Source organism: Zootermopsis nevadensis, unplaced genomic scaffold, assembly GCF_977971745.1.
Source record: "Zootermopsis nevadensis isolate Lab colony 2312 unplaced genomic scaffold, Znev_1.0 Znev_ptg000001l, whole genome shotgun sequence".
Lineage (NCBI taxonomy): Eukaryota > Metazoa > Arthropoda > Insecta > Blattodea > Termopsidae > Zootermopsis > Zootermopsis nevadensis.
This window is the reverse complement of record NW_028259133.1, coordinates 13,188,736-13,211,607: the sequence shown is the minus strand read 5'-3', so window position 1 is coordinate 13,211,607 and position 22,872 is coordinate 13,188,736. Positions and strand designations below refer to the sequence as shown.

The 22,872-nt window shown below is 36.5% G+C and overlaps 2 long non-coding RNA genes across 2 annotated transcripts in view; both read right to left on the bottom strand.

Annotated features, from left to right (window-relative positions):
• Positions 1 to 1,796: 1,796 nt before the first annotated feature.
• On the bottom strand, positions 1,797 to 4,069 carry LOC147875208 (uncharacterized). Its single transcript, XR_015534960.1, has 3 exons — positions 3,854 to 4,069; positions 3,498 to 3,605; positions 1,797 to 2,036 (listed from the first exon to the last, which is right to left on the bottom strand). It is a non-coding gene; the product is annotated as an uncharacterized LOC147875208 (long non-coding RNA).
• Positions 4,070 to 6,691: 2,622 nt separating this feature from the next.
• LOC110829525 (uncharacterized) overlaps positions 6,692 to 22,872 on the bottom strand; it is a 41,382-nt gene continuing 25,201 nt past the window's right edge. Inside the window, exon 3 of the long non-coding RNA XR_015534894.1 lies at positions 6,692 to 9,635. This is a non-coding gene — a long non-coding RNA (uncharacterized LOC110829525). The remainder of the gene's footprint in view (positions 9,636 to 22,872) is intronic.

Genomic DNA, 22,872 nt, shown 5'->3' with positions numbered 1-22,872 from the left:
ATATTAGAACGAGACCAAAGTTAATTTTTGTTTTGGTATTAAATGAAGATTTATCAGGAAATTATATATATGTTTTTAGTGAGTCCGCTTCTGAGTGATGATTACCGCTACTCTTTGCATATAAAAATGTATAATCGTCTGTTCGTTCATTGCCACGCCTGACCCATTAAACCTCCTTGTTACAACAGAAATAAGATTACTGGAAACGAAAAAAGTAAAGAAAGAAATTCGTACCACGTTGGAGTTAGAAGAATAAATTTTTCCTGTAGAATTATCGATAATGTTATTACTTTCCCAACCTACTGAAGTTCTTCGTGGTTTTCTCAGTCCTTCCTGATGATTGACTGGATAGAACCTCGAAATATTCCATGACACACTCCTTCCTAATCCTTACAAATTAGCCGTTCGAGGTCATGTTCTTCCCCATCGTTTGGCGGTGTGTAATTTGCCTGCTATCCTAGTTGTCCTATCATCATGTTAAAATGAAGTCAACTAATGCATGGATCAATACCCCACTTTGAAGAACTTTCCTAAAGTACAAAGCTCATATTTTAAAGTAGATCATATAATCGAAGGGAAAAGATAGCTTACGCTTTAACTTAGGAACCTGCTGATAAAGACTTACCATAAAGTTTTTAATTTTTTGGAATTCAGACAATATACACTAAAAATGTTTTCCCAAGAATGAAGTTTTTCTTGCTTTTTGTTGTAACTAAGCTTAAAAGCCAAGTTGTGTAACTTCTGTTCGGCAGTTTGTAAGAGGCACTCAAAGTACACAGATTATGGGTACCCCAGACTCGCACAGAAAGTTATGGACATCCACAGACGAGACAGGGTTTTAGTTTAAAAACGCGTTAGCATATCTTGCTGGTCACTTTTTAATAACTTTTCGGAACAAATAAAATTACGAAGATAACTTTCTAAGTATATTCCACTACCGTCTGAATGTTTAAGGACACCCATAAATTCACTGGCTTGAAGGATAATATTTACGTGACTCGGTCTATGGATTTTCGCACATATCCGGAGCAGTTCAGTTATGTTTACGTGTTAAAATGGATTTCGAAGTTATGCTCAGTATTATTACAAGATTCACCTTCTAATAAGCGAAACAGGAAAATGAGAAAAGCATTTTCAATTTTAGTTTGAGACCTGAAGATAATACTCCACTTGGAAAAACTAAGCATAGATGGGGAAATAAAACTGATTTTAATTAAATATGGTGCCTGAACATTATTTTTACCTAAATATGCAATTATAAATTGTATGTCAAATCCCCTGGATACATAGTTTCGTAAATATTTACCCCCCCCCCCCACTTTCAATACCTGTTTTCTATTCCACCATCCTGACCAAGAGAAGTACGCCATTTATATTCCATGTGTCGATAAAAAGTGAAGACTCATAAAACCCACGCCCAGAGGAGAGCACTCTCGAAAAAGTTTTAAGAAAAATCAACATTGTACTTTAACTTCTTAATCTTCATTCAGAAAAGACAAACAAACATCAAACCTGATTCAAAGAAACCCAAAAAGTCCAACCGCGTAATAACAGCGCCAATGGAAACAGAAACATCTGAAGATGTGTTTAATAGCAGAAAACACGTAGTGTTACATCAAGACACAAAGAATATTTGTGTGTTTTGTAAAGACTGAAGTAATGAATATTAAAATTCATAAGATTATGCAAGAGATAACATGTGATAGCTAGCGGCCATTTTAACAAGATTTTACAAAGAGTCTGACAAATATTACTCTTACGGACATAAATCCACCATTTCTTCCACTCGTCTGGATTCCTATTGATATTATTGACTGGTGAAGCCAGAAATTATTATGGATGATCGTCTCAAGATATATTTTGTCGGATAAAATTGTTTATGCATCTACACTTTTTTGATGCCTTGAAAATTAATTTTATGGAAATGCCACAATATATAGCTTGACAGGATGAATTACAGCTGGCTGCTGTAATGGCATTAAGTTATATAATGCGATATTCATGCTCGTTCTCCCTCTCGCTATACTGCTCCTAACCTGCAAGCGTGAAATTTGATATGCGAATTAATTTTGCAGGTTAACTCAAAACCAGAAGCTATCTACAATCCCATTTGTAACACCAACGAACAGAACATGGAAAGCCAAGTTTATTTTTCACAGGCAAATTACGAACCGCGGAATGCGTCAAGACTTTTTTCAGTAAAAACTAACAAACTAACTAAGTAACTCCATGGGGCAGGCCCCTTATAGAGCTGTTAATAGTGACTTACTAGACACAAAAATACCAGCTTTTATGAAATCCGAAGGTTCATTGCAGTGTTTGCAAGTACCTGTCAGTGGTTCATAACATCGACACCAAAATTCTGTTAAGTTCAATTTAATTTATTCGTATTTAAGTCTAGGTGTCCAAGCTAATCTCATTTCTTCGGGGTTCCCTATTAAACTTGTGTAGGCACGTATCTTCTTTCGTATGCGTGCTATATATCTCGCCCACCTCGCCATCATATTACGCGAAGATTATAGATTATGAATGTCCGCCTGGCGTAATTTTCTCAAACCTCCTGTCACTTAATCTCTTATCGGTCTAAATTCTGTAACCGGCACTTAGTTGTCAAGCAGTTCCAATACATGTCAGTCCATTTACAAGATTAGATCAATCTAGAATCGAAATTAAATTCTCCATTAGTCTGTAGTCAGTGACAAAAACATGAGATGCAGAGTACTTAAACCGGCTGTTGCGTCATCCAGTTAGCCTACTAGAACGGGCCTCCATTTACATTTACTGTTTTCTCATTTTCTCTGTGCACTACTCCATGTTTTATGAGGGCAGATCCCCAGAACCCAGAACACCTTGCCTGTGCAACTAATAGAGGGAATATATATTTCCGAACTTCGGGAGATGGAGAGAACTGTTTATAGTGCAATATCTCCGATGTTGCTCTGGGCCGATATTGGCTAGAGTGTTTCGCCAGATAGCAGCATCCAAGCCTGGATTGTAACTGCATACGAAGGAACGCTTCGTAAGACACAAGTAACAGCGCCTGAAATCCCAAATTTACGACCAAAGAATTCAAATTACGCAAGTGAGAAGTCGCGCGGCACAGGAAGTAAACACAAAATGAGAATTATTAGCAGACTGACGCAAGAAGGGCTGTCTACTAATTTAAGCTTTAGAATTTTAAATAATTTGACTATTTTGTTTGTTTATACACAATTGTAAACAAGTACAAGAAACAAAAATTGCATTCGGACGAGATAAACAAAATAATAATTTGATGAACTACTTTTATCTTCCTATTTAAAGGTATTCCTTTGCTTGTAAGAGATTTTTTTCCGTTAGTTCTCATTTTGTTTCCCTTTTTTGAAAATATCTTCAGAAATTTTGGCGGCTTAAACAAAAACAGTGTTTCGCTCGCTGACGTTTTTCATGAACAGACACTACTTAGCAATTAGCTACTTAGATTTAACTTCTATAATGTCAATACCCATACGCTGTACCTCGTTACATTGTTCTCATGCTGTCTGCACTTCTTGTTGCATTTGTACAGAAAGCTACTTTAATGTGCTCTGCATTTTTGTCGTTTCTGAAGAGTCATCAGCGTCTGCCTGAAATTCACTCTTATGTTGTCAACATTTCAATAAGAGAACTGAATTATAAAGTAGTGGTAAATGTGGCTGTTTAAATGGCAGTAATGAAAATATTAACAATAATAATAATAATAGCATCAGCAGTAATACTGACAGAATCAGTACTAGCAATAACATGAGTAGTAACAATACTATAAGAAGAAAAGTGGAACCACGGTTCCGGAGAATTTGACGTAAATACGTCTCTGTATTTAAATTATATTTACGTCTCTGTAATGTAATGTAATGTTATCTTCAATGTCATCCATCTTGTTACGAAAGCGGATTGTTGACTGCAGTAATGTAACACAACAATGCCGAGTAAACAGATGACGTTTCCTAGGTAATATAACAATGCACGCAAGCTGACCATTGTTGTCGGTCCATATTTACACATTGTTGTCGATTTGTTGATACGGATCTTACACATTTTTCTGTCGTTACACTTTTTCGTAACACTTTTTTGCGGAATGACCTTTCCATATAGACGTATTTACGTCAAAAAAATTAACAGTACGAATAATTGCAGCAGTAGAGTTTTCTGTTGTATTGTTATGGTGTAGAATTTAATGTTCTAAATCTGTGAACCAGTCACGGTTGCTAAACACCACAGCAAACATTCCCTACTGTCACACTGCACCCACGTTCGAGACCCACCAAACTGCGGTCACAAAAATATTCCGAAGTAAATCCGATCGATATTACTCGAATGGAGATCATAACATTTCATACGCGTTGCGGGTTCGCATTCTTCGTATCATCAAAATTTCATCATCAGTCCATTAAATCCAGAGCTCACATTTATGCAGCGAGCTTCGATATTTTATTTTAGCACACAAGAACGCAGTCTGATGTTGTTTTGTTAAGAGGATCTGGCGCTGACGTCGAGGTGTGTGTCCGGGGAGAAGCAATTTGTGAACGGGGAGAGTGACTTTCACCAAGCTTCTCAAGCTTCCTGCAGCTCCTAAGCTACGAGATCTGAATATCACATGAGCCGAGGTCCTCCCCTACAGAGCAGTGTCTCACAAAACGGTTCGATTGAATGACAACTAATTTGGCAGTTCCCTCAGATCTTGAATGTTCTTCCCTAATACTTAGTACGTTGATTTATATACAAAGTCCACTCATATTAGTTTCCAGTCCTATTTTATAGGCGTGTCCGGTGTTAAATGATGAGCAAGTCCATTTAGTAGAGTTCGGTAATACTGGGTTATATATATTAAACCTGTCCTGTTGATATTGGTCTTCTTGGTAGTAACTGCGTGGATTTATAGATCGAAAAACAAGTCATGTGGGCCACCTAGGGAATGAGCATGTATACAGGGACTTTTTAATCATCCTGTATTAAGATAAATGTCTTCTGGGATGTAATCTGGTGGAAGTTTACCTACGTTTCAAGGGTCCTTGTTGCCTCTATCATAAGGGCGACCGTCTTGTACCAGACTACAACTCAGAAGAGAGGCATCTTCGTATTCACCGCTGTGAAAACCTCAAATTTGATATTAAGGTCTAATGAAAAGTTAGCATAAGAAATTAACACCTTTGCCATATATTTATTTAATTAATTTTCAATACACAGAAAAGCCCTGTAAAACACGCAAGTAAAATTTCTTTAAAAGGCAAATTATGTTAATAACGAATTTTGATTTTTGCAATTGAGTACAGCTTTATACAGCACAACTTGTGAATTCAGTGTCTGTTTTGAAAATGTAGTGGATTTTGAACGACCTATTCTGTTATGAGTGTGTTATGAGAAGGTGTAACTGCTGTCTGATTTTCATCACTCACAACAGACCAAAATGCAGTTGTGTGAAGTTGCACATTAAATTGCGGTTGAGCAAAGTGGTGACACATTTCGATATCGCAATGGATGAATCCACTTGTTGTAGACCTTTTATGCTAATCTCAGGAATTACAACCACCGAGCCCACTGGTCGTCTGTCCGTGATAACAACAAATGTTTAACCCAGGGCTTGTTATTCCGGGCCGGGAGCACAGAATTTATTAGTGAAGTCTCTCGCCTATGAAAAAAGTTTGGAGACCAATGTTTTGACCGTCAGTAGAAACCTCTTGATATTAACCGAGGTTTAACCCGTCCGATGTCTGTTAGTACTAGACCACAAATCCTTTCAGTCTGGCTGTGTAACGCTGTACTTGAATCACCCCTTGAGATTCACAGTTGGATATATTCATTCACCATTATTATTATAGGAATGTAATTAATTAAATGTAATGTTTCTGTAAAACGAATATACTAAAAAAATCATGGAAATTAAATTTATCGCGTATTTTACTTATTTTGGTCAATTTAGCAATGCTACAAGTTGCTAATATTTTACAGCATCTAATGATACGATGAATAGCAAATTAAGAATCGTATTATATATATTCTAGCCTTTTGAAGCCTAGGACCGAATCTGAGGCACATGTGTAGAAGACAATACTATATAACTTTGTAGCTTAAAGAAACTTAGCGACGGTACAAAGTTTGGTCCGCTCGGCTGGAAAGTGTTGATGTTTCTTTTAAATTTCTTTATGTCGCAAATTTACTATGACAGGAAATTCAGTATACCTCCCAAACTCCTATACCTAATTGTAGAAAATTATATTTGATATAGGCCTAGATTAAGTTTCAAGTCTATTCTTACATTTCATCAGCTGTAAGTTATAGTATAAAAGAACATTCATGATGACTCAGAAATTACGTCCTAAATGGTGTCAACACTTAGCGCTTATACTCGAACTGAAGCTCTTTGAAAGAAATTGAACATTATCTTATTTATCTCCATGTATTCAGAAATGTAATGTCATTTAAATTGTTTATCTAAGTGAGTTGCATTGTAAGATATCAAAAGGGGACCGCAAGCTACAGTACAAATGAAGATTATGAACCAATGAAGAGAGAACACATGAAGGCACACATGACAACTTTTACGTTTTAAGCGACGGAAAGTTACAAGTACGGTAGTACTTAATACCAAGACACGTGTATTTTAAGAATTCGAGTTTAATCTGGTATTCTTCTTTCAAAAAAAAATACATAACATTAAAAATAATGCGGAGACCTGAGTCTATCTCATAAAATAACATTTATAGATAGGTTTCGTTTAATATCAGCTTTCGATTTTCCCTTGTCGATATTATCTTGTCTACCATTTCAACTGTAATTTCATTTAAAATGTCCACGGGGCTGAAGGTTGAGAAAGAAAATTCTTTACGAACGAGAGATTTTATGAAACTAGCGTTTTAATGTTATTTATACCGCACTCCAAGAAACACTTATTTATTTAATATTGTAATTATTGAAAATGAAACAAAAAGGCATCACACGTACACAGACACTCAGTGGTAATTCTTTCTCGTTATTCTGTGACACCAATTAGGCAAACCTCCAAAATTCACTTGCAATTGTGGAAGGAAAACTTTTACGAAAAAGCCCTCCGTAACCAGTCTTTACGCTTTTCATTAACAATTACTAGAGCTAGAAAATATAGAATGACGAAAGATGGGTGGTACATACAGCATGGGGGTAAGGAGAAGTGTATACGTGATTTGGGAGATTAAGGCGCAGACTGCAAAACGATTTTAAAATGTAATAAAGCCTTCTCTGGCGATCAGCACTGTCAGTACGGAGTTTCGATCCAAAGTTTCGGAGACTGCCTGCTCCATCATCAGGGTTGATGCAGTTAAACGAATAGGTTGTGTTGTGGACTCTAACCAAACTGGTTTATAACATAATTCAGTGATGCGATGTAAGGTGCTTTCTAATTCCATAAAATTCGTAGAAATTCTTGCCCACCTGAGCGACTATCAGCTTCAAAAATGTTTCTCTTCCACTGAGGTACTTCTATTGTCATTTGTATATTTATACCATTTTTTATAGAAGCGACAAATGAGATTCAATGAAAGTGAAGGAAAACAATAAAGATGAATAAGCGATGGTACTTTCTAAGCTAATTTTACCATTTTCTGGATCGCCTTTGAGGCGAACACATGTTGTGGGTCTGTTGTCTGAACACATTAGAGCTGATTCAGTGCAGCCGAGGGCAAAGTCAGACCACTCAACCGCGTCAATATACAACATCAAATTTTACTCTCGTGTTCTGAAAATGTAAAGCGGGAATCTGCACACCACAAAACATGAAAATTTTCAGAGAAAACTGGGATATTGTTGTCCTACTTGTTGTTTTCCTTCCATGCACGCAGGAAGCATCTGCGGCATGTGGATAACTGTAGAATCCTCATGAAATATGCACCCCTCACGCAGTGCGTGTTCCATCATAATGGCGTCGCGCTGTTCTGATGCTCATCAATCTATTTCCTCTCAGAGACACTGGGAGCTCTCACCATCAGTCTGTTAGCCCACGTGCAAAGCTCCGTTCACATGTTGTCGCTGCCTTCCATTATGAGGATAGATCATAATTTCCTTCAGATAATTTTCTTGACAAGGAGGGCTTAAATAAACTTATTTTAGTGAATCTGAGGTTTTGGCCCCGATGAAATAGCGGAGTACGGTCTTCTAGGTGGTTACTAACGTTTCGGAGGAATGCATCGCCTTCATCTTCGAGGTAGTAAAAAGTTAGTTACAATTACAACGCGAGGATTGTACAGTATGACATAATTCTTGAAGCTATTCCTCAGAAAAATTGAAGCAAGAGAAGAAAAAGGAAAATATTGTCCCAGGAAGATTGCTCCAAAGTATGTTACTACAAAAAACACTTACGAGAAACTGTGACTATCGAGAATCCTCTTTCATCTCCCGAACTGTTTAACACAGGACCTACTGAAACAAATGAAACTCTTTATTTACTAATGAAATTACCGTTGATCTGTTTCCTATTATTTCTCGCTGTGCTGTAGCCAAGCAACAAAACAGATGTTGTGCATCTTCATTCATCGCCCTGATGATGAAGGCAGCAAGGACCACTGAAACGTTGGTAAACTTCTAACAGACTACACGGCGCTGCAACCAAGAATACATTAATCTCCACCCTCCTTGTTTCATGAAAAGCAAAGTTATGAAAATATTTACTCCGTGCTTTTAATGCCAGAAGTGATGATGGAAATGCTATTCGTTTCGGGTATTATACACACAATTCTACAAGAAATGGATTACTTCATACCGCACTTAAATGGGCAAAGTCATAACTTCTTTTCTGTTGTATTGGAGGTTAATTTCTGTAACCTCTGTGTTGGTAACATAAGCGGTATTTTTATGTGGTAATTACATCTACCACTCCTACATACATATATTTATTCTACATATCATAAGAAAATCGAATGGATTTAAGGAAAAGAAATGCGCTATTCCCTTAACGGATATTTAAGCAACTTACAGAACCTGTCGGTTACAAAGATCAATGCATTTTTCCTGGACTATATAAATCTTACCAACTTACTCCTGTAATTAACGAGACATAGGTTCATAATGTCATCAGTTGTGGCAAGTAGTTTCTTTTAGGCCTACAGTAGCAAATAATCAAGGAAGCTCATATATTTTAAATTAAAAACATTAAAAAAATCATATTTCCTGTACTGGACATTATCGAAGAAAACAGCTTTGAAGACATAAAAGTGTCTCATCACAAAAACTACGAACAGATGTAACATTTTAACGAGAACGGTAAAATTTTTATGTACATAAAAAATTTTGCCACTACAAGTAAACCACGGGCAACGATGAATAAAAGAATTCTAATTACGTTGTATTTGAAGAAAAACTTTACTTTTCTGTCGTTCTGTATTCCTTAGAACACTTCCATTTCTTTGTTTTTAAATGTTGGAAAAAGTTACTGAAATTCTCATCAGCTGTAACCAGCCATTTAACCATTACTAGCTAGAGAGTTAGAACTTAAAATCTTCATCCAAGTTTCGTTCCATCCAAAGTTACAATCCAACGTTTCCTTCGCTCTGATAAATTTGTCGTCTGAACTGTTCCGTAGTTAGAAAAACTTTACTGCAGCTCGGTCAGTACAAGACCTGAGTGCGTTTCATTTCGGTCCAGACAGTCTATAAAAAAGAAAGAGATCTGAATCAGAACACGACTAAAGCAATATCACTCACTTTGTGACATATCACGAAGCAACATAAATATTATGACCGACGTAATGTGTGTTAAATTACCCTCTTTCCTTCAGCTTTGCTCTGTAGATAACTTTAATTCTTCTTCATGAAAATCAAATGATTTTCTGCATGTAAACCCACAATATTTAATTTTCTTATACATAAAACCTATCTATCTCATCGTTTAATTTCGTATTCGCTGATTTTTGTTAGGAAACCGTAAACGTTATAATGCATAAGCGATCTATGTGCACCGCTTTTTTTCGCTAAGCAAGCTTATCCTTAACATATTTATACAATTTATCACTATGATGTGCCATACCGATAAATATCATAAAGAAGTTTGATGTTTACTTAATTTCTTCCAGTTAAGAGGACCAGAAGTCCTGTTTTTCTTTACATGCATGTGGAATATTCAAATGTACGAGTGATATTTACAGTTATAAGCATTAAATAAAGCGTGTAATAAGATATAAATAATTTCATTATTTTGGCACAGTATAATAAAATACCAGACGAAGAAGTTTGTGTAAGGTTCCGAACTTTTAGTATACGAATTATGTCTTCTTATTTTTATCTAATATTATAATACTACTAGTAAAGGATTTATTATCACCGAAGTTTACTTGCAGATTTGGGTGTCATATCACATTGAACAGAAACTAGTATATTTGCACAGAACTGTCACTGGGGTCGACTGCAGTTTAAACAACATACGCGCAGCGTCAAAAAATCTGGAGTATTTTCTCTGTTACTCTCCACAGATTTTTAATTCGAGAATTGTAACTTTTGATGCTCTCTTGTAAATTTCGTAATATAGACGGGGTGCATAAGAAAGGACCTTCAATATGAAATGTGACCAAATCAAAACATTCTTGAGTTGTGACACAGCATAAAGGTCACTTCTGTTTAATCATCTCGGAAAACCGTTAAGACTTGCATAAAAAAACAACTGGCCACAAAATATGATTTATTATAATCTACATCTTTTGTTCGAAACATTTGTCATTCGATAATTAACCTTGTTACACGCACGAGACGCACATACTTCTCCATGTAAAGTGTCCGGGTTCTTTGCCCGATTTTAACCAGAACTACAATAGAGTAACGCAAATTTTCCCCAATGTAATTATTATGAAAATCCATTCAGTGGTTCTTGAAATATTATATGAGGACGGATGGACAGATAGGTAGACATGGCAAAGTGAATCGGTGTATTTTTAAAAACGTTGCTGTTAACGTGGCGAACTGATATATATATATATATATATATATATATATATATATATATAGTAAATTTCGTTATATTAGGAGTCCAACAAACAAGAGGAAATTGCTTTCCTGGGAATATGAAGCCGTATACATTAACAAAAATTTCGATTTATTAGTCCCGTCATATTATATTAAACAGCTTCATGTTGAATAAGGGAGTTCAGTACGAACGTAACGCACTATAGTGCTTCTCATATTATATACATTTTAATATGGAGAAGACATTGAACACACGACGGCAAATGTGAAGGAAAACTTGTTCGTACACATTGATCTCCTAGAAGTACACTAATTCGCGTTCTGAAATGGGAAACCCAACAAATACACGAGAAATCTGAAACAACTTTCTTTCATTACTCCCCTGCAGGTAGCAGAAAGAGGAAGAAGAAGAAATTCACTCCATACGACAGGCTAGGAGTATAATATTTCACTTCAAACTTGAGTTTCGGTGCCAACTTTTTATTAATTTTGTTAAGAAGAAAGAATTTTAGTCAACGATCGTACGTAGCAATACAAAGATAATTAATAAATATAAGCTGTAAGTATAGAATACATCCATATTTCGTTCCAACATAGTTTTAAATAAAACTCATACCAGACAAAAAAGTCTTTTAAATAGAAGTTTAACGTCTGTTTCTTTCACAAAGTTTACATCTAAAGTAACATTAAACAAAAGCGAATAGAAAATGGGAGAGAGTGAGTGAGTAAGTGAATCAGTTTGTGCCAACATTAAAACGTTTTAAGGATATGAAAGTCTCTCAAAACCCATATGTTTTACGCATTCCGCTGGAAAATCCTTGGCAATGAGGATTTTACTACAGAGATACAGAATTATGTACCATACAGTGGAAGCACTTTCCCTTCTTTCAGCAGCGTGAGTAATGGTATATTTAAACGTCTGTCTAAATAATTCCGTAATTCTTTTAGAAAATAATTAAACACTTCGAACCTTATTACATCAGATTAAAAATAATTTTAAATTACAGAAAGGTAGCGATTGCTGAGCTGCATCGTAAAATGGCATTACCCCCCCCCCCCTTTTCACGCAAAGGGTACTCGAAAACAGTAAAAGATCTGAGTAAAATTCCAGTGAAATAAACTACAGCAAGCCGTTCTTTAACTGCGCGAGGGCTCAGAGAATGAAAACATAAGGCTAAAAGGAAAGGAAGATGAATAATTTCCATTTGAAACAATAGCGTAAAAATAGTGTGAGGAAATTAATTTAAGAGTATGGAAGAATTATGATAGCAAATGGGTTGGGGAAGACGTAAATCGCAGACAAGGGTGGTAAGAACAAAGTGTAAAGGTTAAAATGATAGGGCAGCGTTCGTGTTATATCACTAATAAAAGGGTCGGAACGATACGAGACATTAGTTTATGGAAACAACGAAGGTTATCAAGTTCTCATGCTCCTTGTGTCTGGCTCATAATTAAAGAGAAACATAAACCGACGATTAAGTGGGGACGGTACAACACCACCCACACAACTTACGTTCTGCCTCACACCGGCGGAAATTCTTATGCTACATCTGGAAAAATTAATGTTAATTGGAACCAGTATTTGCGTGCTGATATAATTCACCAAGTAGTACAACTATTCATTTATTGTTATTGTTGGTCTCATTATAAATATTCAGACATTGACACACAGTAGACTCCGCAAGTTCCTTCATGAACATTGTGTTCACTCCACGGAACAGCTTCCTTCTTGAGAATCTAACAGTCAACCAGCTCGTCAAGAAATTCCCTGTCTTTTACGAAACCAGAGATTCATTTATGTTTCCAGATCAATCAATGGGGAAAATTCTGACCCAGGTAAATTTATATTCACACAACAATTCCTTATGATCCCCCTTAATACTGTCATCCCATCTACGTCTAGGCCTCTAAGTCTTGTTAAAAACTATTTGTGTAGAAAGTGGAAGAAAAGTTGCCTTTGTTGCTAACAGAAATTTCGTTACACATTATCAAACTCTATTTAGATCTTGGGGTTTACTACCTAGCTCTCTCTTTTTATTTGGGGGGGGGGGGTTGCTTAATACCAAAGACTTTGAACCCAGTCGGCGGTCAGATTGGTTTTCACCGCCTTCCCCCCTCCTGCCATTCAACATATATATTCATAGTTCCTTTCTTTAAGCTGCATAGCTTTGAGCTTAAAGCGTACACTGAAATTCTGTTATGGGTGGAAAATGTTTTACCTTTTTCCTCGTCATCTTTTCATTCCACCCCACAAAATGAGATTCTGGTAGGTAATCTGAACGTCTTGCTCCATTTTGTAACGACACAAAATAAATATTCGTAACGCAGGGAACAGGAAACTGATTTCAGAGTTGCTGCTGTATTACGCATAGCATGCCCACAGAATATTGAAAATTTGGTCGAGCAAAATGTCATTTCCGAACGTTATTTGCTGCAATCTACTGGTAATCCAAACTAGGCTACCAAAAACCAAGCTCCGATTGAACAGTAGTAGGGACAAATCTGTACTTTCGTCGTCCGTTAGAACTAAACGGCAAAAACGATCAGTGGGGGGCGAGAGGGGGGCAGATATGCTAAAGACAGCTTTTCTCGGCGGCAGTTCTTTGTGGCTCGTTTTACTTCTACCTTTAAAATATGTGAAACGCGCGGTATTGCCCCGGCTTCTGTACGTCCCTAACGAAAACATAACACCAAGAAGAACCTTGTTGAGGACCCAACGGCAGCTCTGCTGGTCAAGAAATTCCTGCACGTTCTATAACACGGAGGATCACGTGTCCACCAGAGGCCGATATTGTTATGTACGAGGCACTACGATTTACAAGTTCCACAAATCTGGAACCACAGGCAATGCAAGTCTACGTATTCTCTTTTAAGCATCTGTAAGAGATAACACCTAGTCGACGCGGACGTATGGAAGTGGCCAGTGGAATGTCCTCCACGATCCCCCAAATTTACACATCTCGACTTTTATCTGTTGGGTCACTTGAAAGACAAGCAGCCGAAACGTCTGCGCGTTTGCGTCAGCATAAATGATAGAGATATTAAACATATTTCAAAACAACTGTGTCAGAACTCCGGTACACGCTATGACTCAACTTATCGACTTCTGGGTCTAGCAGGTTTTCAGATCAAGCATTGAGGTTGGTAGATCTAATGAACTTCCGGCTTACAAAAAGGCAGGGAATTCTCTCTCAGCTAAGCGACTATCAGCTTCTAAACAAAGGTTCTGCTCCATGGGGTTAGTTCAGTTAGTTTTAATATATGCATACAACAAGCGCACTCGGTGTGTTTTATTGAAACGTGATCAATCCTACACTACTTAATTTTTAATCATGCTGATGCCTGTATCGATGAAACTCGATAATATCCACGTTATAGCCACAAACACACACGAGGTAACTGTCCATCCGAAAGCAATAAATGGAATGTGATGATCCCCGCTTTGACATCCGGCGCACCTTGCACGAACAAAGCACATCCATCGAGTCGTTTAATTGATGCTGATTGTGAGGTGGATCCACATCAAAGCAAACACATATACCACAACTGTGCAAACACTCTAATCGATTCGCGCCTGTTTGTACCACAATTATCTTCTCTGTTATACAGATGAGCTCGCGGGATGGGCAAAGCTGGCTACAAAGACGTCCACTGTTTCTTGACCTGTTATTTTATTTTTATTAATTAATTTAACTTTATGCTAATATAAATCGGATGTTAGGCTATCAGACAGGTGATACAAACATCAGTTACCTTCATATTTTGATGTAAATAATAACTGGCAAGCCTTTAAATATTAAGACCTTTATAATGTAAATTTCGGTATGCCACTGTTATGGAAAACATGTAGAAATATTGTGCCCCTGTCCCCCCAACCCAGGCAGACTATTCACTGGCTATGGAAGGACGATGAACCAGGAATCAGCTTCTGTCCTATATGGAACACACGACACGAAAACCAGGACATCGACTATTTTTTCAGATCGATTTTGCTTATGAACATCATATTTTAAAGGCATAATCAATGTCTGGGAAGTTATTAATTATGTGATTCTAAAAAAAATTGATACATTATAAACGTACAGAAACTTGCCATATTACTAATTTAAAATACTGCTTATTCTTCTACACAAAATTATGTGCTTACTTTTACTACTAATGGAATGCGGTGAATTTTAGGACCACGCAATTCTTCTTATGGTTTTTGCTTGACTTCGTGACATCTGGCAGAAAACACGTTAATCAAAACTAATGGAATCTGAATTGGTTAACAATGAAACAAAAATACTGCCTAAATGCTTTTATAATTAAAGTCAATCCGCATCTGGAATTTTGGAGTTATTTTCAAACTAATTCAAATTTCATGGTAAACACTAGATGCAATTACATCCAAAATTATAAACATGTACAGAATTGAAACAACATCTGCTTTTTATTTACCATTCATACATATGATTAACAGTTTTCAGCACGAACAAAATTAATACGCCAAAATACATAAATGGTTCTGCACCAAACTTCGTCAAGTATTAGTAGTGACAGCACAAAGGTAGGTTTGTTTACAGGAGTAGTAGTATCTGTTGGTTCGAATGTGTAATTTTATGGGATTTGTAAATTGCCTATAAATTATCATTTATGAAATTATAAATTTATAAATAATATTCTTCATTCGAAGTAAGACTCTGAATCCAAACAATAGTAATTATTTTAAATAGGCCAACAAAACAATAATATTCATCACCACCATGTCCACTACTACAGCAGTTATGTATAGGAATCTTTTCCGAAGATTATGTGTGAAACCCTCAATAAGGCCAGAGGAAAAAATATATAGCAGGTCCCAGTGTTGTTCGCTCACGCCACTGACAGATTTTCGGTCTTCCACACGCAAATGTAACTGGGTCTGAGTGAGACAAGTAATCTACAACGCACGCATATCATTTCTTCCTTATATTCACATATTCGTGTATGTACTTCGGATTAATGAATACAAATGTAAATATATCTACTTAATTTAAATCTCAATATTCTTCTTGAGAAACACTCGATGACATTCATATACAAAATTTATCAAAAGTAAATTTTTCATAATGCTTCTAATTATATACGTATTTTCTCGATTTTAAGATGCATTTTTTCACTTTTTTCTGAATTCGGTTTACGTCTCACATTTTATGGCGTCTAAGAATCGATATATCATAGTTTTTTCCTGAAAACCTATTACTAAATCAAGGTTGCGGCTTACAATTAGTGGCGACTTAAAATCTAGTAAATACGGTATTTTGCATATCCCTACATCAAATTAGTATAATGGCATTGATATCTGATATTAAACATCCCTAAAGCTATAATTTGATAATTAATTTATTTGTAACTGTATTCATTCAAAACAGGTAACAAGCATTTCGACATACAGGCCTACATATAAATGGGTTCTGCATAACAGAAATATAAAATTTCCGAATAGTTTTGCTGACACGTTAAGGAACATCAGTTCACTAGTTATCACCATCATTTGAAACAAAATTATAGCTTGAATTCAATAATATATTCTAATATTTCCACAGACTCTACTTATCCAGCATATCTCCTCAAATAAATCGCCTAATAAAATCTTTAATAATGCATATATCTGAAAATATACATACTGCAATGTTCCTGTATACTGTTTACTAGCCTACGTTCCGAGCTGAGGTTCAAATTTAAGTACATGACCGGCCTTTAGTCGTACAAACGCTCTATTGTAATTCAGTAGGCATGATTTTAATTTATGGATTCATCATTGTTCAATGTATTTAATCAGTTATATTTAAAACAACCATAAACATACAGCATTCAATTTACAACTGTATAAAACAAATTATTATGTACTCAGCCCACATGTTTCGGGGTATTCACGCCATCTTCATTCATATTATTATTTCAAAAGTTGGTAAAATGCATATTACAATTTAAATTAAGGCTTCAGGCTTACGCTTGTTGCAAAAGTCTGTCCGGTTGCAGCCGGCAAACAATGTATTTTATCTGACCAGTCTGCTATGTTCCAGCGTATGCACTACCATTGAACCACAAACGTACGACCGACATTTAATTTTTTTTTTCGTTCCTTCAAAGTGTTAACTGGTTTAACACGGTTAGAAAGAACTCTCTCTTTATTATGCTACGGCATTTAGCGTGTCATAAGCAGTATGCAAATACATATGTATTACTCCAGCTGATATGTTTGATGGTAACAACAGCTCGATTATTCGTATCGTCGTCTCCCCCCTACAAGTAGATCTGGTAATGAATGTTCTATTCTTCTTCGTTACGTAATCACCACTTTCACTATTTAACCAGCTTGAATTAGAGCTGACAAAAGAAACATTCAACCATAAATTGTAAAATTGTTAGTACCTGTTCCTGAACATAAGGTCTTTTGGTCATGCACAGGACATCTCCGGTTCGGCACTTAGTTGTTCTGAAAGTGAAATTAGTTCTTACGTCAATAAAATCTTCTCGGGCAATCAGCCGCGTTAGCTGGTTACCGTCGGTTTACTACGGTAACCAGCTAAAGCGGCTGATTGCCCGAGAAGATTTTATTGATTGTAATCGCCGCGAAAGTCTCAAATCCTATACTTCTTACGTAACAACACAACACGATGAGAACTGAAAACGTTTAGCCCCAAACACATAATAAAAGAACAAAAGGGGAAAATGGAATGTGCAACTTCTAAGAATGGTCCAAAACTCAAATCCCCACAATTTCTAATATCAGAGGTGCAAATGTCCTACAAGAGATGACAGTATTCCTTCTGAGCTGTATGGTTACGGGACACAAATTGTAATCTAAGTTACCATTATTGCTATTATTTATTATTACTGCAGTTTGTCGGTGTTATTTAATGATTATATATATATATACATAGCCACTAATCATCGCATGGTATTCTGCGAATGCACATCACCAACCTAACGAGATATAACCCAATCTAACACATCTTAAGCAACCAAAATAAATTAAACAAAAGAAAGTTTTGTATAATATGTCTTACCTAAAGTCCTAACAACATATAAACATTGTAAAAATGTAATATCACTGTCTGTTAAACACCAGATTATGACACTAAACCGACAATTAAATTTTAAATTAAATATTCCCATATTATCTAACTCCATGAAACAGAGTCCTTGAGGATCTAATAGTTTATCAGCTTGTCAAGAAATTAACCGCCTTTAATAGAACCGTGTTCATAAGAGCCCATCATCTTGAGATATATGAATACGATCCACAACCTACGACCCTATTCATGTCAGATCCATCTCAGTATTATCCTCCCATCGATTACATCTTCCAAGTGATCTCTTCCAATCAGGTTTAGAACCATAATTCTGTATGTATTTCTCCCCCTTTACGAGTTATTTTACAGCATAATCGAAATGTATGTGCATATGCGTAGCCTATACACATTTTGAAGCAATACACAGATCTGTACGGAATCTGGTGCCCACACGACGGCTTTGGGAATTTCTGATGTGAAAAATGAAGAAACACAGACGCAAATATGCAGAAGACAGCAGATTTTCTGCCTTTCACGGATTCGTGGGTATGAGGCTGAATGAAAAATATAACATATTTGAAAGTTTAAGACGGTAAATCCATAAAGAAAAACAACAACTTAAAGAAGATGAATACAAGGCGGAAAGGAGTTTTTGTAAATGTCTGCGTCAAAACAGAGATATTTTCAAACTTTTCTTCTACAACGGAATTTATAGGTTCTGTTAAAGTGGAAACAATCCACCGAAGCATGAAGATACATGACGGAAAGAGTCTGGAGCGCAGTCTCTTTTCCTGATTTCTAGAATTCTGTATGGATAGATCGCAGTGTGCTTCAAAAGCCTGCCAACACATCTCACAGTTGCTATTACGACGATTTCACTAATGTATTATTGCCCTCATAAACCCCTGAAACGCTGAACGTGAAGTACAGAATATTCCACATAAAACTTAATCCAAAATACAACAGAATTTTAAGCTTTGATGAGTTGAAAATGACATAACAAATTGAGTTTCTGTTGTTGTTTGTTAGGAATAACTAACGTGACAAATTTACAGCAAATGTTGAAAATGTTCGCTGCCTTCTAGAAGACGAGCATTAGCCCTTTTCAATACTTTTCGTGCGATTTTGCAAAATGTTTCTGGTCCAATATTGGCAACAGTTTTTCGGTATTGTGTTTCAGTATTTCGATAGTGTCTTAATACTCTGTCGGTTATTTTAATAAAGTCTATAATCAATAAATCCAACATAAATAATTCTAGCGGGGAAAGTCAGGAGATCGCGGTGTCCAAAGATCACGCCCAACAGTGCACTAACCAAAGACATTTACAGCAGAGCAGTTTTGTTCGCAATCTGAGCAGTCACCCTACCAAGTTGAAACCAACACGTCCTCCCTCACCCTTCAACACTGTCCGATGCCGGATATGTTTCCTGTCGCAAGCAATTCCTGTGTCCCAAAGTTCTGTTACAAGTCTGTGTACCACTGTCTTATTCGACGCGTCCTTGTCAGGATATGCCTCTCCACGAACAGCAGAAAACGATTTTGGAACGAAGTTTAAGAATGAACGCACGTTCTGCTCGTCAGTCCACGACATTCTTAACTGCCTTTGATCAACTAACATGAGTAGCGGCCTAGTAACCAGGGTGACCTTAACTCGAGCGTAAATTCCATGCGGTTCAACCTGATTCTAATTTATTTTTTTCATGTGACTGTTGTTGAGTTTCGTTTTAAATGGTACATAATATCGGTAATATTATTAGTTTAACGTACATCATTTACAGACATGCATGAACTCTGAACTTCAGAGCACAGATTTCAGGAGTAAAGGTACTGAAAATTAAAGAATACGATATTTTATCTGACGCCATGTTTGATATATCATTTATAAAACTACTACTTTAATTATCATAGGTAAGGAACACAATATACAAAAGGCACACAAAATGTAATCGAACAAAAATATACAAACAAGTGAAGTAAGAAAAATTATTCTTAAATCGGTAATGTTAACAACCATAAAAATGCCTTCAGCGAATCTTATAAAATCTAATCGCATATTTTATAAACGTTTATGAGGATAAATCCCCGAAGATGTCCGTGACGTAAGTTACACGAAAATAATCACTTTGAACAACAACAACAACAAAAACAGTCATAAGACTATCTTGTTACGTTTTGACATGTCATTAATCCCACGTAATAGAATGGAAATTATGTCCATATGCCCAAGTATTGTGCCAGTAAAATGCAGGTATACGGGGGAAACGGAATTAAAACTTCACCATTCCTTTCCTCTGAAATAAAAAGAAGTGTGTTGCCAATTTCACACTCCTACGTTTTTAAGTCCGGGGAAAAAACGATATACCACTGAAATGAGTTTTTCTCCTGAAACTAATTGTCGCACGCCCAGTCATGAATTCTCCAAACAGTAGGATTTGGGGTTTTCACGGTGGTGAGTCTTGTGGGTTGTAGAGCCGTGTAGTTTGGTAGAAGCTTACTAACGATTCAGAGGTCCTATCAGCCTCCATTATTAAGGCGATAACTCAACTTCTACCACACTACACGTCGTTAATTCTTCAAGTTTTGTAGAATCCAAAGTTTTATTATCGCGTTCATAAGTGTCCCACATTACATCCTATACTGATCCAGAGGAAATCAGACCACATGCTCGTACCCTATTTCTCTACGATCCATTTTAATAGTATATTCCAATTTACACCTGGATCTCCGTTTCATCCTCACTTCTGGTTCTCCCATAAAATTTTGTGTGCATTTCTTGTCTTTATAATGACTGCTACATGTCCAATACATATCATTTAATTTAAACACTCGAATAACTTTTGTGAATATTACAGTTTATAAAGCTCCTAATTATGAAGTGGTATGTAGGAATTCCATTTTAAAATTTAACGCTGCATGTCAGATTTAAAACCCTGACGCAAGAGACTTGAAAATCTTGAGTGACAATTTACTCGTAGAAACAGCTAGATACTCTGTGCCCACTCCTTTTGATTAAACTGGTTCTCATAGTATGTGCATAACAGCTTGTTAAAGAACGTAGACAGAGTTATTCATAAAGTTTCTCCCAGTTTTGTTAATAAGTGTAAATCTAGCGAATTGCAAGACATTATTTAATGAACTGTGCTCGCCTGATGAGCCTTCAAATTAATAACATTACAATAATTAAATTACAGCAATATTTTCGTTTTATTTTGTTTATGTTTATCACAATATGCGCTCATCCATTCCTGACATACGAGAGAAGTCACGCTAAATGGCACTGATCTGTGAGACACACGACATCATTAAAAATTTTAACGGTAGGTGGGATTCTATTCTATTTTACAAAAGTAAACTCACATTAGTTTAACTGTTAGGGAATTTAATTCATGCAGGTAAACAAAAGGATGGGAAAACTCGGTGAGAATGAAATATAATCATATAAAGCAGTAACTGACACAAAGCCTTCCAGTTAAAGAAATTACTGAAACTGTAGTAGAATGACAATATATGTGGTTGCACCCCCAACAAATCCATAAAGAAATGTAAAATCAAGATTGAAAAATCCAAACGCTGTAAACTGCAGTTTCGAATGCAGTAACTGTTGAGAAAAATGTTCCAATTCAGCCGAAATGTCAGAAGTCAACGGTTGCACGAGTAAAAATTTGTTGACCAGAGTCGTGGTACGACAGGCCTCAAAACACGCAGAGTTACACGAAGCAGTAACCCAGAGAACATTTGCAATGTGGATGGACACAACACACATGAGTGGCACAATTCCATTCACACGAAAAGAACTTAGTTGATCTTGCTGCGAAATCATTACCACATGGAAGTATTTCACGACAGACATAAATATATACGCCATAGCCAGTAGCAACTGAATTCCGTAGACAGAGTTTACCAAGCCACCTATGTCGAACAGAATGGTGTGAATACATCTCAGAGTGTGAATAGTATCCACGTCGTGCGGACGACACGGTGATCTGAACTTCGACGACGACGAGGTTGATGGAAGGTTCCCAGTTTCCGTATCAGAAATGAAGATTGACGTAGCGACAGATCCTTGTTCCTGAGACTTAGAACTCTGTATATCATCCGCATGTGGCACTACAACTGCGTTCTGAGACACGGGGACACCAAATCTGTGGTGGGTGAAGCCCATTTTAACAATCTCCAGACCACGTTCTTGATCTTTGATGCCTCCAAGAAAGGACAATTGCCTGTTGACACAGCGAAATCTCTGCTTTAGGAGATGAATAAAACTCACAAACTGAACTATCATAAGAGTACTCATGAAATGAATCACGAATCTGATGATGATGTTGACATACTGTTTACCTCCCCTACTCCACAGTTCGTAACCGTGTCGCGCAAGTAACAAACATACAAATATCACAAGTTCCAAGACGACAAAACAACTCATTTTCTTATGGACGTAATTTGAATCTTTCATTAATATTTTATCAACGTGAGTAAGTTTCAACATTACTTTTTTTAACTTTCTTCTGTTACACGTAAGTTCGAGTGCCAAAGAAATCACCGTTGTGGCAGCTGATAAACATAAAGTCATTATTTGAGTTACAGCGTATGTTAGTTTCACATCAGAAAAATCGTAAAGAATCTTCCACACCAAAGAATAAACCAACCAAACCAGTAGTGCTACCAGCATTAATCCTGTGTATAGAACAGCACATTTGGATGTCTGAAACTCTCTTTCTAGATCAAATGTATCACCGCCGTTCCTACTCCTGCTTGGACCTGGTGGATGTGTAGACGTCCGTATATGGTATCTGTAGGAAGCCAGTCCCAGTAGTCTGGACACGTAATATAAAGGCAACGTAGCAGAATGAACATCATTAGGTTTGAACAGATTCATGCTGCGGAGAGAAAA